The sequence below is a fragment of the Aotus nancymaae genome, unplaced genomic scaffold (assembly GCF_030222135.1).
Source record: "Aotus nancymaae isolate 86718 unplaced genomic scaffold, 86718_ANA_hifiasm-v0.15.2.pri h1tg000014l, whole genome shotgun sequence".
Lineage (NCBI taxonomy): Eukaryota > Metazoa > Chordata > Mammalia > Primates > Aotidae > Aotus > Aotus nancymaae.
Genome location: NW_026988425.1, coordinates 79,531,270 through 79,548,002, shown reverse-complemented (window position 1 = coordinate 79,548,002; position 16,733 = coordinate 79,531,270). Strand labels below are relative to the sequence as shown.

The following is a 16,733-nucleotide window of genomic DNA, read 5'->3' as shown; positions in this document are numbered from 1 at the left end:
GACTGGATGAAGAAAATGTGGCACATATACACTATGGAATACTATGCAGCCATAAAAAGGATGAGTTCATGTCCTTTGCGGGGACATGGATGGAAGTGGAAACCATCATTCTCAGTAAACTGATACAAGAACAGAGAACCAAATACCACATGTTCTCACTCATAAGTGGGTGTTGAACAATGAGAGAACATGGACATAGGTTGGGGAACATCACACACTGGGCCTGTTGGGGGTTGGGGTGGTTAGAGGAGGGATAGCGGGGGGCGGGGGGGGCCTAGGGGAGGGAGAGCAGCTGGTCGGAGGATTGGGGAGGGATTAACATTAGAAGAAATACCTAATGTAGATAACGGGGGATGGAAGCAGCAAACCTCCATGGTATGTGTATACCTATGTTAACAGTCCTGCACGATCTGTACATGTACCCCAGAACTTACAGTATAATATAAAAAATAAAATTTAAAAAAAGAAAACGTTTTCATTAATATGCATAACGTATTACCCCCCAAAAACAAACAGGAATGGGACATCGTTTTTTAAAAGTGGCTAACTGGCTGAGCAAGGTGGCTCACACCTGTCATCTGAACACTTCAGGAGGCTGCCAAGGGAGGATACTTGAAACCGGAGTTCAAGACCAGCCTGGGCAACAAAGCAAGACTGCCATCTCTACAAAAAAGGTTTTCTAAAACAAATAAGCTGTGCACAGTGGTGCACACCTACAGTCCCCAGTTACTCAGGAGACTGAGGCAAGAAGACTGCTTGAGCCTAGGAGTTCAAGGATGCAGTAAGTTATGATCATACCTATTGCAATCCAGCCTGGTTGACAGAGTGAGACCCTGTCTCAAAAAAAGGGGAGGTGGTGGGAGGGTAAATATACATGTACAGTACCAAAAAGGAGGCAATGGAGAATAGAACAAAAGCAAAATATGAAGAAAAATGGTCAAGAATTTTCCAAACTCAATGAAAAATATTAAGGGCAAAGATTCAAGGATTTCTATATACCCCAGCAAGAATTTTTTTTTAAAGGCCACATATAGGCATATTGTAGTAAAGATGCTAAAAATCAAAGGCAAAACTGAATTATTTTTTCAACTTTTATTCTAAGTTTAGGGGTACATGTGCAGGATTGTTACATAGGTAAATGTGTGTCATAGGAGTCTGTCATACAGATTATTTCAACATCCAGATATTAAGCCTAGTACCCATTAGTTATTTTTTCTGATCCTCTCCTTCCTCCCACCCTTCACCCTCAGTTAGGCCCTAGTGTTATTCCCCTCTATGTGTCCATGTGTTCTCATCATTTGGCTCCCACTTATAAGTGAGAACACGCAGTATTTGATTTTCTGTTCCTGTAGTTTGCTGAGGATAATGGCTTCCAGCTCCATCAATGACCCTGCAAAAGGGCATAATCTTGTTCTTTGTAATGGCTGCATAGTATTCCATGGTATATGTACTACATTTTCTTTAACCAGTCTCCTACTGATGGGCATTTAGGCTGATTCCACGTCTTTGCTATCATAAATAGTGCTGCAATGAACATACATGTCTTTATAATAGAGTGATTTATATTCTTTTGGTTATATACCCAGTAATGGGATTGCTGGGTTGAATGGTATTTCTGTCTTTAAGGCCTTTGAGGAATTGCCACACAGTTTTCCACAACCATTGAGCTAATTTACACTCCCACCAACAGTGTATAAGCATTCGTTTTTCTCCACAACCTCACCAGCATCTGTGATTTTCTGAACTTTTAATAACAGCCATGCTGACTGGTGTGAGATGGTATCTGATTGTGGCTTTGGTTTTCATTTCTCTAATGATCAGTGGTATTGAGCTTTGTTTCATCTGATTGTTGTCCACATGTATGTCTTCTTTTGAAACATGTCTCTTTATGTCCTTTGCCCACATTTTAATGGATTCTTTTCCTTGTAAATTTGAGTTAATTTTTGTTTATGGTGTAAGGAAGGGATCTAGTTTCAATCTTCTGCATATGGGTAGCCAGTTATCCCAACACCATTTATTGAATGGTCCTTTCCCCGTTGCTTGTTTCTGTCAAGTTTGTCAAAAATCAGATAGTTGTAGGTGTGTGATCTTATTTCTAGGTTCTCTAACCTGTTTCATTGGTCTGTGTGTCTGTTCTTGTACCAGTACCATGCTATTTTGATTACAGGTACCCTGTGATATACTTTGAAGTTGGGTAACATGATGCCCACAGTTTTGTTCTTTGGCAAGACTAAATCTTAAAAGCAGTCAAATCAGAAAGACATTATCTTTAAAAAAACAGCAATAACATTTTTTGCTAACTTTGCAACAAAAATACTGGAAAGCAGAGAGAATGGAATATCTTCAAATTTCTGAAAGAAAACAACTGTGAATCTAGAATCTAATGCACAGAGATGATATTCTTCAAAAACAAAAACAAGTACGTTTTCAGATAAAGTATATTTGACAACTGACGTTTACCAAAAAGAAGTACCAAAAGAAGTTCCATAGGCCAAAAAAAGAGATTAAAAAGTTCCTATCCTACAGAAAACAATGGAAATGCAGCATAAAGAGCATCATAAAGAGTAAATATATGGGGAAACAAACACTGTCAAGCAATAATATCTGAGTATTAAAAACATATACAATAGGCTGGCCACAGCTCCTGCCTGTAATCCCAGCATTTTGGGAGGCCACTTGAGGTCAGGAGTTTTAAGACCAGCCTCCTCGACATGGTGAAACCCCACCTCTACTAAAAATACAAAAATTAGCTGGGTGTGGTGGCACAATCTCAGCCACCTGGAAGGCTGAGGCAGGAGAATTGCATGAACCCAGGAGGCAGAGTTTGCAGTGAGCTGAGATCGTGCCACTGCACTCCAGCCTGGGCAACAGAGCAAAACTTCATGTCAAATAAAAAAAAAGAAAAAGTGTATAATAAACATGCAAAGCAATAATGTAAAAACCAGAAAGATAAGTGAAGTTCAGATGCTCTAAGTTCCTAGCATTGTTAGGGAAGTAGTAAAAGTAAATATTTTCAGTAGACTGTAATAAGCCAATGATACATATTGTGATCTTAAGGACAACCATTAAAAGACTAAGATGTCAGGCTATATAAAACAATAAAACCCACTTATATCTTTAAGAACAAAGAAAGGTTGAAAGTAAAAGAAGACAAAAAGTTTTACCATAATAGCACTAATCAAAAGAAAACGGATGTCAGATAAACTAGATTTTAAGACAAATATCAGCCAGGCATGGTGGCTCAAGCCTCTAATCCCAGCAGTTTGGGAGGCCGAACCGGATGGACCACCTGAGGTAAGGAGTTCGACATCAGCCATGGTCAACATGGTGAAACCCTGACTCTACTAAAAATACAAAAGTTAGCCGGGTGTGGTGGTGGGCACCTGTAATCCTGGCTACTCAGGAGGCAGAGACAAGAGAATCACTCGAACCTAGAAGATGAAGTTTGCAGTGAGCCAGGATTGTGCCACTGCAGTGTAGCCTGGGTGACAACAGCAAAACTTCATCTCAAAAAGAAAAAAAAAAAAAAAGACAAAAAGTATCAAAGATAAGAGACATTTCATAATACAAGAACCAATTCATTAGAAAAATATAAAGCAAAAATAAAACTATACACAGTTCTATACAGATAAATCCCCTAAAATAGATAAATCCACAATAGAAGGATGGGAAACTACATTATTTCTCTCAATAGTTTATTTTAAAAGGAGATAAAAGAAAAAATCAGTGAACATATAAAAGATATAACCAAGATTCATAAATATAACTGACCTATGAAGAAAACTGCATCTAATAAAAGTGTATCTGTATGCACGTATTCCTTTCAAGTGAACATAGAAGATTCATCCAAAACCATATGCTGAATCAAAAAGCAAGCCTCATTTCAAAGGACAGACATCATTCAGAGTATGTTCTCTCAAGAGAACTAATTACGTGGCCAGACGCAGTGGCTCACGCCTGTAATCCCAGCACTTTGGGAGGCCGAGGAAGGCGGAACATAAGGTCAGGGGTTCGAGACTAGGCTGGCCAACATGGTGAAACTCCTGTCACTACTAAAAATAAAAAATTAGCTGGGCATCATGGTGGGCACCTGTAGTCCCAGCTACTTGGGAGGCTGAGGCAAGAGAATTGCTTGAACCCGAGAGGCAGAAGTTGCAGTGAGCCAAGATCACACCACTGCACTCCAGCCTGGCAAGAGAGTAAGACTCCATCTCAAAAAAAAAAAAAAAGAAATTACTAACCCCTAAAAAACTGTAAAATTGTCATCTATTTGGAAATATGTCTTCACAATATGCTTGTGAAGAAATCAAATACAGATAGGTCATATAATAAATTGTGACATGTAGCTGAAGTTATGCTTAGAGGGAAATCTGTAACCTTAAATGATTATATTAAAAAGAAGACTGAGAAGAATTATTTAAGTATCTACTCAAGAAATTAGAAAAGACAAAAAGGTAAACCTGAAAAGACAGAAAGAAAATAGGACAGAATTAGTGAAATCAAAAGCAAAGGTACAACATGAGACTTCAACAAATGAAAAATTGGTTCTTGGTAAGATTAACAAAATTGGTAGACTAGAGGAAGACTGAACAAATGAAAAAGGTCACAAAGTATCAATTTCTGTAGTGAAAAAGAGACAGGTCTTACTGAAGGACAATCAGTCATGCTATGATATATTAAGAATTAATGCAAGGATAGACAAATAGACCAATGGGACAGAGTGAGATGTAACAAACTCACACATCTATTGCCATTGATTCATGACCATGGTAAGCCTTTTTAAAAAGTATGAGCTTTTCACTTGATGGAAATGGGTCAACTAGATACCCACATTTTTTTAAAATGAATCTTGACCTCTTCCTTGCTCCATTCACAAAAATCAATTCATATGTATATTACATCTAAAAGAAAAAGATAAAATAATAAAGCTTCTAGAAAAAAATGCAGGCAAATATATTCATCTCCTTGGAGCAGGCAAAGATTTCTCAAACATGACTCAAAAAACCTCAACCTGTATATGATTCAATTTTATTATATAAAACTGAAAACATCAGCAATAATCTGGGATGTAAGAAGTAGAATTCTGTTTATTCAGTAAGAGGTAGTTGCGTATTAAGCAGAAAGCAGGCACAAAAAGACATCTAGGATGTTGGTAACATTCTACAGTTCTTTATGTATGGATTACATAGGTACATCCACTTGTTAAAATTCATTGTGCTGAACACTTAGAACACTATGCTTTATGTGTGTTACACTTCAACCACGAAGAGAAAAACTGATAAAATTAATTTCTGGTCAAAAAAAGAAAGTACAAAATTGAAGATTTCTCTAAGATATATACTCATCAAAGGACTCACAGCCAAGACAGAGAATAACCAGAAATACAAAAAAAAAAGACAAACCAATAGAAAACTGGACAAAAGACTTGAACAGCCACTTGAACAGAGGTTATAGAAATGACCAATAAACATGTGAAAAGATAACACACTTCCATTAGTTATCACATCAAGAAAATAAAAACTAAAACCACAAGAGCCATTACACCACCAACCCACCGAAATCACTACAATGAAAAAAAGGGTAAACAATACTAAGTGTTCACAAGAATGTAGAGCAACTAGAATTCTCACACACAGCTACTCAGAATTTAAATGGGTACAAACGCTTTGCGAAACTACTCAGCAATACCTAAGTTTATTATATGAACATCCTATGACCCTGCAATTCTAATTATAGGTGTATAACATAAATATCTATATATGTTCATCAAAAGTCATAATCAGAAAATTCATAGTAATGCTATTTGTAATAGTCAAACTAGACACAACCTAAATGTCATATCCATCACTAATAGAAAACAATAATATACTGCTGGTATAGTCACAATGTAACACCAGCAATGGAGATGACTGAAACAGTGCTACATGCAGCAAAATGAATAAATCTCATAAATATAACAAAGTTAATAAAGTATCACACAAAAGAATAGATATTGGCTGGGTGCAGTGGCTCATGCCTGCAATCAGGAGGCTGAGGCAGCCAGATCACCTGAGTCCAGGAGTTCAAGGCCAGCCAGACCAACATGGTGAAACCCTGTCTCTACTGAAAATACAGAATTAGCTGAGCGTAGTGGTGCATGCCTGTAATCCCAGCTATTCAAGAGGCTGAGGCAGAACAATCACTTGAACCCAGGAGGTGGAGGTTGCGGTGAGCTGAGATTGCGCCATTGCACTCCAGTCTGGGCAACAAGAGCGAAACTCTGTCTCAAAAAAAATAATAATAATAGATAATAAAGTTGAGTATCCCTCATCTGAAAATTTGAAATCCAAAATGCTCCAAAATCTGAAATTGTTAGGACCACCATGACACCCAAAGGAAATGCTCACTGGAGTATTTGGATTTCAGATTAGGGATGCTCAACTGGTATAATGGAAATAAAGTCCAAAAAAATACAAAATCTGAAACATTTCTGCTCCTAAGCATTAGGGGAAACACAACTTGTATATGATTCAATTATATCATATAAAATTCAAAAAGTCATTAATAATCTAGGATATAAGAAGTTAAAATTTTGTTTTTTTGGGAAGAAGTGGTGTGTGTATTAGGCAGAAAGCAGGCACAAAAAAGACATATAAGATGCTGACTATATTCTGGGATTCTTTTTACACAGGTACATCCACTTGTTAAAATTCAGTGAGCTGAGCACTCAAGATACTAAGCTTTATTGTGTTATACTTCAATAAAAAGTATACTCAAGAAAATAAAGTAATTCTAAATACAGAAAAACTCTATACTAAAACTTTCATTTCAACACTAAAGGGAGCACGCTTTAAAATATTCGTATGTGCATATTATATATAATTGTACATATATATAAAACATTAGTAAAAACTGTATCTACATTAAACACCAGAAAACAATGCACTGTCCAGCTGTTATCCTCTCCATCATCTGTTATATTATCTTAGACTTAATCTCTCTTAACCCCCAATACTGCCAAATACTTGTAGAGGCTACAACTGTGATAACTTGAAAACTCACATATGTCCTGTTCAGCAGCCTAAGACTCAGTGGTCGCTACTAACAGCTGAGTCAATGGGTGACTCAGAGCCAGGACTTACCCCTGCCTCATCTTTTCTGCCTTTCCATGACTAATGTCTCATGCCCACTGAGGTCAGAGACAGGACAGAAATTTATACATCTGCCTCTTTGGCATATGCAGTTTTATACCTCTCAGGATTTTGTCACCATTTTTTCATTTTCTCTGTTCATCATGTAAATTTTAATCATATACTCATCTTTTAAACTTTTTCAATACAAAACAAATCTGAATATTTTCATATAAAAAGCTCTTGCATCCTCAACTATTATTGGCATTATTCTAAAACTCATTTTAACATCATTACAACACAATGATTAGAATTGTAGATAAGATCTTAAAAATAACTGCATAAGGCTGTGTGTGGTGGCTCACACCTATAATCCCAGAACTTTGGGAGGCCAAGGTGAGCGGATCACCAGAGCAAGAGATAGAGACCATCCTGGCCAAGGTGAAACCCCTTCTCTACTAAAAATAGAAAAATTAGTTGGGCATGGTAGTGTGCACATAGGGTCCCAGCTACTTGTGAGGCTGAGGCAGGAGGATCACTTGAACCTGGGAGGCAGAGGTTGCAGCTGCACTGCACTCCAGCCTGGCGACAGAATGAGACTCTGTCTCTAAATAAATAAATAAATAATTAAGATTTCATCCAAAACTTTATCATGTTTCAACTATATTTCTGTCATTAGTAAGTAGGATAAGCTTCCCAGCTAAGGAAGTTTTCTTGTAATCCATCTAAACTCTTTTTAATATTTTTTTGAGACAGGGTCTTGCTACATTGCCCAGGCTGGTCTCAAACTCCTGGCCTCAGGCAGTCCTCCCACCTCAGCCTCCCAAGTAGCGAGGATTATAGGCAGGAGCCACGATGCCCAGCTTATAAGACAGATCTCGCTTTGTCACCCAAGTGAGAATGCAGTGGCAAGATCACAACTCACTGTAACCTCAACCACTTGGCTAAAGTGATCTCCCACCCCAGCCTCCCAAGTAGCTGGGACCACAGGTGTGCCACCACCATGCCCTATTAAACTTTTTATTTTTATGTTTTTAGAGACAGGGTCTCCCTATGTTGCTCAGGCTGGTATTAAACTCCTGGGCTCATGCAGTCCTCTCTCCTTTGGCCTCCCAAAGGGCTAGGATTGCAGGCATGAGCTGCACTCAGCCCCCAGCTTAACTCTTAATAAGCAACACTAAATATCTATTTATTTTGGTTTTATTGGTCATCTCTTGGCCACATATTATAGTGTCCAAAGGAAAAAATTTACAAGAAAACAGTATACTCCTTAGCATTGTTGCCTCTATTAACACACCATTCACTTTTGCATACTGATTTATTCTTTCAACATCTATATAGGTTTCTGACTCCTGGAACAATTCACATCAATATCACACCTACCACCAGAAAGCAGGTGTCAAACGTTTTCATTCTTTTTAAGAACCAGATACAGTGCTCACTTCTGCAGCACTGTATATACTAACAACTGGAATGATGATAGAGAAAAGATCAACATGACCCCTGCTCAAGGATGACATGCCAATTTGTGAAGCACTCCATATTTTTTAGGCACTTTTACCCCCCACCCCACACACACAAAAGGTTAACTATGGGAGATGAAGGATATGTTAATTTACTTGGCTATGGTAATTACTTCACTACATATATGCATATCAAAACATTATGTTGTATACCTTACATATAGAAATAAAAAAAGAAAAAAGAATTATAAACAAACCTTATATGTAAGTACTTTATTATAGCCTTTTTGGTAACTATAAAACATCAGCATCACTGTGAATTAGAAATGGAGAAATGTTACTATATTTTATAAAAGGAAACAAACATGAGGAACTTAAATTAGCTTTTCCAACACAGTGATTCACTAAAAGCAATAAAAACTACAAACTCAGGTTTTCCAAAGGCTAAACTTGGGTTCTTCCTCTATACTACTCCCACTGTAAGCACCAGGTAGATAGAAACTTAACTACTTGCTATTGCTATGTTTCTCAAAACACACCCTGCAAAGAATGACCACTAGGGATATAAGTTTAGAAAAAGCAGAGTTAAACAAGAAAGTTTGTTTAGTATATTAATGACTCATAGGACTCCTGTATTTATGCCTAAGTTGCAATTTTTTGAGTGTAAAAAATCAGACCTTGGCGATGACCTTGAGCAGGATATAAAGAACTCCCACCTGCTTAGCATTCCATTAACGAACGTAGGCATAAATGGGTTGATGTACATTGTGGATTTCTAAGAGCACAGGCCCAAAATGCAGAAGTTCTCAAATTATTTAACTGTCAAAAGGTCACAGAACACCAATTCCTTAAACTGAACAATGCAGTGCACAATTTAGGAAACACTATGACATGCTTATGAAACAGTTGACACTTGTTAATTGGTTAGTAATTCCCTCTCTTTGTTCAAACCTGTTTTCTTCTGATACAATGTCTACCACAATTCTCTAGGTTTTGATTAAATATATCAGCAAATATTGAATATAAAGCATCATTTACTTTCAAATACACTAAGGTAAAAACCAAAAATCCAACCTTAATGATTGATTTAAAAGATAGCTTAATATTTACTATTCGGACTAAAAATTATTATCTATCAAATATTATCTTTTGCTATTTTGAAAAAACACTCCCCTTATTTTGCTATCCCTTCTAACTACTCATTCTCTGAAAGCATTTAGCCTCCAAATTCTCACAAATCAATCTCTTTTTAACCCCTTTATAACTTGTAACCTAAAACCTGTAAGCCGCTGTCAGTTTCCCATTCCGTCTTTACATATGAGAACATTAAAAGTCACCACTCCATCCTAACAAGTAAAAATCTGAACAAACTGAAAAATCAACAGTTCTTGTTACAGCCTTCATAGTAGTGAGGTCACAGGGCAAACCACTTTCCCCCAAAATTGAGAGACAGTCAGCCAGACAGACAGAGAAAAATCACAAGTCGTCACAGCAGAAACCCATAAGCAGAAACTTCCCTGGGAACTAGTGCCAGAGTAAGAAGGCTTAAACTATAATGACAAATTGCTGGAGAGTCAGTGCAGAAAAATGACAATTAAAAACTTCAGGAAGACCCAGTCATGTGAAGCCCTCACACTTTTGTGAATTTTATCTCCAGGAGCTCTACCAGGCCCTTACAGTAAATATCAGAGAAAAATCTGATATTTGTTCTTCTGGTAGGGGGAAGGAAAAACGAACACTTTTGAAATATGCCAGAGCAATCAGTTCTTAACAAGGCCTGCCTTGAACAGACACTAATTTACCAGAGCCTAACCTACCTGTGTGTAAAGAAATACTGTGAACAACTCCAGTTCACTTTAGACTTTCACAAGAGGGAAGGGAAATACCAAATTCAAGCCCCTTCTAGTCATTCTGTCCCACCTAAAGGTGACAGGAATAAGACTGGGGGACTGAAAAACAATGGTTACTTTCACAGTCCAGGAGCACAGGTTAACTAAAAAACTGAGACCTAATAATAGGACTATACAATCCTTCCCTTCTAACTACATCACTAAAGGCCTATTTACAGCAGTTCCTTTTACCCAGTACATCATGTATACTTTTCAATAAAGAGTTACAAGACATAATAAAAGGCAAAAAACAATTTGAAGAGACAGACAAACCATCAAAAGCAGACATGACAGGAATTCCAGAGTTACCAGACAGGGAATGTTTTAAAACTATGATTGATATGCTAGGTGCTTATGAAAAAGGTAGACAATATGCAAATACATAAACAATGTAAGCTGAGAAATGGAAATTCTAAGAAAGGATAAAAAGATATGTTAGAAATCAAAAGCAATGTAACAGAAATGAAGAATGCCTTTAATGGCTTCATTAGCAGACTGGACACAGCTAAGGAAAGCACCTCTGAGCCTAAGGGCCTAACAACAGAAACTACTTCCAAAACTGAAAAACAAAGAAAAAAAGAGAGGAAAAAGAGAGCATCAAACATTCAAGAACTGTAGGACAACTAAAAAAAGGTGTAACTTACATATACTGGTAACACAAGGAAACAATAATGACTAAGAATTTCCCAGTTCATATCAGACACCAAACCACAGATCCATAAAACTCAGATAACATTAAGACTGGGGCCCCCAAAAACCTAAAAAATAATAATAATAATAATAATAATACTAAATATATCATGTTCAAGCTTCAGAAAATCAAAGATATAGAAAAAAATCTTGAAAGAAGCCAGAGGCAAAAAACACTTTGCCTACAGCAGACCAGCTTCTCCTCAGAAACAATACAAACAGAGGAGAGTAGAATGAAATATTAAAGTGTTAAGAGAAGAAAACCATGAACCTAAAAATTTATACCATGTGAAACTATCTTTCTAAAGTGAGAGAAACATAAAGATATTCTCAGACAAAAATTGAAGAGAGATGTTGCCAGTAGACCTGCCTTGCAAGACATATTAAAATAATTTCATGATAGAGAAGGATAATGATATAGGTCAGAAACTCAGAAAGGAAGAACTTGAGAGTGTAAGTGAAGGTAAAATAAAAACTTTTATTTTTCTTACTTTTAATTCAGCTAAAAGGTAGCAGTTTGTTCAGAATAATAGCAATGACGTATATGTATAAATGAAATGAATGATAAGACAGAAAAGGACAAAAGAAAAAGCAATGAAACAGGAATATTTTGTTATCATAAAGTACTTACATAACACATGAAGCAATACAGTATTATATGACAGTGTGCTTCGATAAACTGTAAATGTATATTGCAAGCTCCAGGGCAAACACTTAAGTTCAAAAAAATTTTTTAAAAAGGCTAGGTGCAGTGGCTCATGCCTGTAATCCCAGCACTTTGGGAGGCCAAGACAGGTAGATCACCTGAGGTCAGGAGTTCAAGACCAGCCTGGTAAATGGAAAAATCCCATCTCTACTAAAAATACAAAAATTAGCCAGGCACACACCTGTAATCACAGCTTGAGTCCGGGAGGCAGAGGTTGCTGTGAGCCGAGATAATGACACTGCATTCCAGCCTGTATGACAGAGTGAAACTCCATCTCAAGAAAAAAAAAAAGTGAGGGACAGGCATGGTGGCTCATTCCTGTAATCCCAGCACTTTGAGAGGCCAAGGTGAGTGGATTGCTTTAGCCCAAGAGACCAGCTTGGGCAACACAGTGAGACTCCATCGCCCCCCCCAAAAAAAAAAAAAAGTTGGGGACAGACGTCGTGGCTCATGCCTGTAATCCCAGCACTTTGGGAGGCCAAGGTGAGTGGACTGCTGTTAGCCCAGGAGTTTGAGACCAGCCTGGGCAACATGGCAAAACCCTGTCTCTATAGAGGAAAAAAAAAAAAGGCACAAAAATTTGCACCTGTGGTCCCAGTTACTCATGAGGCCAAGGTGGGAAGATCACTTGAGCCAAGGAGGTGGAGCTGCAGTGAGACAACCTCACGCCACTGTACTCTAGCCTGGGTGACACAGTGAGACAGAGTTAAAAACATAAATACATACACACACATACATAAACACAAACTGATGTGCTCAAAAATGAGAGAAAAATGAAATCAAATAAAATAATTAAATCACAAAAGGCAGAAAAAGAGCATAATAAAAAGTTACGAAGAAACGGCAAAAAAACAGAAAATAGTAAGATATATGATATTAATTTATATCAATTACCACTTTAAACATCAAGTCTAACATACCAATTAAAAGACACTGTCACAGTACACCAAAAAATATTCTACTATATGAACAAGAAACCCATTTTAAATGTAAAATCACATACAGATTAAAAGCAAAGGGACGGTAAAAGATACAGCATGCTAACACTAATCAAAAGAAAGTGAGAGAAGCTATATTAATTTCAGACACAGCCAACTCCAGAGCATGAAAAGTTACCAGGAATAAAGAGAGGCATTAAGTAATGATAAAGGGATCAATATCTCAAGAAAACCACTGGAGAGTAAAAATAAATGAAAAAACAAAAAAACAAAAAATCAGAATTTAAGAGGAATTACATAAATGTATCATTAGAGTTGAGATTTCAGCATGTCTCTATCAGAAATGGGCAGATCCAGCCAGCAAAAAAATCAGTAAAGATATAGTTTAACTCAGCAGTGCTTTCAATCAACTGGATATAAATCTATAGACTACTTCATCCAACAACAGCAGAATGCAAATTCTTTCCAGGTTTGAATGAGACATTTGCCAACACAGACCACATTCTGGGTAATAACACGCCTTAACAAATTCATAAGTACAGAAATCATACAATGTCTATTCTCAGACCACAGAATTAAACTAGAAATAAATAACAAAAACATAGCAAGAAAATTCCAAAGCACTTCTAAATAAACACATTAATCAAAGAGGAAATGAGAAAGCAATTTTAAAATACTTTAAAACAAAAATATAAAACACTTGCGGGATGAAACAAAAGCAATGCTTAGAGTAAACCTTATAGTTTGAATTCACATGTTAGAAAGATAAAAAATCAGTAATCAGTTTCAGCTGGGAACATTGGCACACACTTGTACTACCAGTTACCTGAAAGGTGGAGCCAGAAAAACTGACAGAATCCAGAAGTTTTGGACTGTTAATACACTATGCCCAGTGAACCTCCATGATTAGTTTGGCATCAATATGGTGACCCCCCTGAAAGCAGGATACCACCAGGTTGCCTGAGGAGGGGTGAACCAGCCCAGGTTGGAAACACAGCAGGCCAAAACACAGATCAGTAGTGGGATCGCACCTGGGAACAGCCACTGCACTCCAGCTTAAGCCACTGTAGCCAGACCCTGTCTCTTAAGTAAAAATTTTAAATAATAATCATCTAAACATCTTAGGAAGCAAGAAAAAAAAAACAAATTATATCCAAGGTAAGCAGATAAAGAGAAATACATAAATTACAGCAAAAATTAATGAAATTGAAAACAAGAAATCAATAAAGTAAATTAACAAAGCCAAAAGTAACTTTTTTGAAAAGATCAATAAAACTGATAAGCCTCTAGCCAGACTTAGAAAAAAGAGAGAAGACAAATTACTAGTATAAGGAATGAAAGAGAAGATCTTTACTAATCTCTACCGAACCCAAAGCCATTAAAAAGATAATAAACTAATATTGTAAATAAATCTATACCCACAAATTTGCAAATCTAGATGAAATGGAGCAATTCCTTAAAAAACACAATCCGCCAAAACTCAAACAAGAAGAAAAAAATCCCAAATAGACCTATATCTATTAAAGAAATTGAATCAATAACTAACAACTTTCAAAAACAGAGGGAACTACATCCAGATGGGTTCACTGGTGAATTCTAATAATCACATAAAGAAGAAATAATACCAATTATTTACAATCTCTGTCAGAGACATAGCAGTTACTTCCTAAGTCATTCAGTGAGGACAATATTAACCTAATACCAAAACCAGACAAAGACACTACAGGAAAAGAAAACTACAGACCAATCTCTCCTATGCATATAAATGCAAACATCTTCAACAAAATATTAGCAAATTACTTCCAACAATGTACAAAGAGAATTACATACCATAATCAAGCAAGATTTATCAAGACTGGCTCAACGTTTTAAAAAATCATTGTAATCAATTACAACAGGCTAAAGAAGAAAAATCACATGATCATATTAATAGATGTAGAAAATCCATTTGACAGTATCCAACACCCCATCATGATTAACATACTGAGCAAATTAGGAATAGAAGAGAACTTCCTCAACTTGATTAAAAAAAAAAAAAAATCCACCAAAAAAACCTACAGCTAACACCATATTTAATGGTGAGAACATCAAAGCTTTCCCACCAAGATGGGGGAAAATGCAAGGATGCCTCCTCTTCCCAGTGCTTCTCAAAATCATACTCAAAGTCCTAGCTAATGCAGTAAAACAGGAGAGGGAAAAAGGTATATTGACTGGAAAAGAAGAAATAATACTGTCTTTGTTCTCAGATGACATGACTATCTAGGTAGAAAACCCAAAGACCTTTCCAAAAAAACCTCATGGAACTAACAAGCAAGGTTACAGAATACAAGGAAAGCCAGTGGCTTTCCTGAATGTACAAAATGAACAAGTGGAATTTGAAATTTAAAACACATTACCATTCACATCAGCAACCAAAATACGAAATACTTAGGTATAATTCTAACAAAATATGTACAAGATCTATATGAGAAAAACTATAAAACTATGATGGAAGATAACAAAGAACTAAATAAATGGAGAGATACTCCAAGTTCGTGAATAAGACTCTTTATCAATATGTCTGTTCTTCCCAACTTGATGTACAGATTCATCACAATCCCAATCAAAATCCCAGCACATTATTTTGTGGATATCAACAAACTGACTCAAAAGTTTTTATGGAGAGGTAAAAGACTTAGAATAGCCAATATAACATTGAAAGAAAAACAAAGTCAGAGGGATGACACTACTAGACTTCAAGACTTATTATAATGTTATAGTAACCAAGATAGCGTGTATTTTGGAAAAAAAAACAAGTCAGTCAATGGAACAGACAGGAAGCCCAGAAACACACCCAAATAAATATAACCAACTGATCTTTGAAAAAAAGAGCAAAGGTAAGATAATGGAGCAAAAACAGACTTTTTAACAAACAGTGCTAGCACAACTGGACATCCACATGCAAAAAAAAAAAAAAAAAGAATGTAAACATTCACCTTACACCCTTCACAAAATTTAACTCGAAATGGATCACAGACCTAAATTAAAATACAAACCTATAAAACTCCTAGACAATAATAAAAAAAAAGAAAATCTAATGACCTTGGATATGAGATGACTTCTTAGACACAAAAGTTACAATCCATGAAAGAAACAACAGATAAGTTGGATTTCATTAAAATTAAAGACTTCTGCTCTGCAAAAGGTACTGTCAAGAGACACTGAGTTACTGAGGTTTAACTGGCTCATGGTTCTGCAGGCTATATAGGAAGCATGGTGTCAACTTCTGCTCAGCTTCTGGGTAGGCCTCAGGAACCTTTTACTCATGGTGGAAGGCAAAGCAGGAGCAAACATATTGCATGATGGTGAAAGCAGGAGGAAGAAAGTAGTAAGCAAGGTGCCACACTTTACAACAACCAGACCTTGTAAAAACAAATTCACTATTAGGAGGACAGCAGAAGCCATGAGGGATCCTCTCCCATGACCCAAATCCCTCTCACCAGGTCCCACCTCCAACATTAGAAATCACATTTCAACATGAAATTTATTTTTTTTTCTTTTCTTTTTTTTTTTTTTTTTTTTTTTGAGACAGGGTCTCTCCCTGTTGCCTAGGTTGGAGTGCCATGGCACAGTCACAGCTCACTGCAGCCTTGACCTCCGAGGTTTAAGCAATCCTCCCACCTCAGCCTCCTGAGTAGCTGGGACCACAAGTGTGCACCACCACCTGGCTAATTTTTTCTTTTTTGTAGAGACAGAGTCTCATCCTGTTGGCCAGGCTGGGTCTCAAACTCCTGGCCTCAAGCAATCCTCCCATCTCAGCCTCCCAAAGTGCCGGGATTATAGGCATGAGTCATCACCCTGGCCATAACATGAGATCTAGAGGAGTCATATGTCCAAACCATTATATATCATTATACATGACTAGAAAATGGCATATTCAAACAAGATATGACTATACA

The 16,733-nt window shown here is 36.8% G+C and overlaps 1 protein-coding gene and 1 pseudogene across 1 annotated transcript in view; one reads left to right on the top strand and one right to left on the bottom strand.

Annotated features, from left to right (window-relative positions):
- Positions 1-16,733, bottom strand: part of RASA1 (RAS p21 protein activator 1) — a 113,086-nt gene that overhangs the window by 81,062 nt on the left and 15,291 nt on the right. The gene's annotated exons all lie outside the window — the stretch shown is intronic.
- Positions 8,544-8,657, top strand: LOC135274992 (U6 spliceosomal RNA; annotated as a pseudogene).